We start from the raw sequence: 1,258 nt of genomic DNA, 5'->3' as shown, positions 1-1,258 counted from the left end.
GCATATTCACCCATCTACGAACAAAAATATATCAGTTGGCTAGTCTTGGTAACGATAACGGCTAGACAGTGTATATTAATTTTCCATTGCTCCAGTTACCTTCGTTGTAATTTATTATAACAAAGTCCCGTTTCTTTAATTATGTTCGCAAATATATGAATTTGTATAAATTCGCACTTGAATAACGAGGAATATTCTTCTGGTTGGCGATCGCGTATCGGATATCGAGCAACAGAGTTTCGTTACGACCGTCCGCTCTGTGCACCGCAGTTCTCGTTAACTTCGACGCCGACAATAACTTCTTTCGACGAAGAAACGACGTTTTGTAAGTGTTTTCCTCTATCGTCTTATCGTTCCTAAATTACAATCCTCGGTTTTTATTCCGTGTGTTTGTTCGACCGAATAAACGAATAAGAAGGAATTGCGTTCGAATAATTTTGCAAGATCGTTCGATGAAATCGTCGATGGTCCAGAAGAAGAAGACGGTAACGCATCATTTTGCGGCTATTTGCATACGATTAACATAGCTAATATCAAGTTGTAACAAATGTTTCGAAAGTTACAGGTGCGTGGCATAATTTCCTTCGGTTCATTTATATTCATGGGAAGGTACAAATTTCGAAATATTCCACCCACCATATGATTAAAACAAGTATTTGTTCTCGAAACAGTTTTCGTCTAGATGAAAAGTGATGTGCCCCTAAACATACGGGTGTCTGTTTTATCTCAATGCGCTGAAATATCTTTTAAGGTAATGGTGCTACGAAAAAAATGTTTCGTCGGAAATCGCTTGTTACCGAGGAAGAAATTATGCGAGAAATTATGTGAGATTTCAAAATCGATTGAATTTTTTTGAACGGATCTATACATCTTCTTGCATACCATTCGATGCATTTTGTAATTCTCTGCAAAAACGTATCAAGATACTCGAGTCGAGAAGTATTTAGTAATTTGAAAGATATTTTAACTTTACTCTTGTAAAACTCATCGTACGAAGGACGTTTATATTTCCTTTACATTCGTACGATAAGTTTTACAAGATTAAAGCTAAAATACCTCTGAAACTGGTCATTTCTCGACCGAGATATCGTAATTCTTTATCGTTGGGAATTAAAAAATGCATCGAATGGTGTGTAAGAAAATGCATAGATCCATCTAAAGAAAAAATTAAATTTCCTTTGAAATTCATCCCGACTATAGCAGGTACAAAAAAAGGTATTTGCATCGCATAACGTCTCTCTTCGTAGCGACCAACAAA

Source organism: Bombus terrestris, chromosome 8 (genome assembly GCF_910591885.1).
Source record: "Bombus terrestris chromosome 8, iyBomTerr1.2, whole genome shotgun sequence".
In the NCBI taxonomy this organism is placed as follows: Eukaryota; Metazoa; Arthropoda; class Insecta; order Hymenoptera; family Apidae; genus Bombus; species Bombus terrestris.
This window is presented reverse-complemented; position numbering follows the sequence as displayed.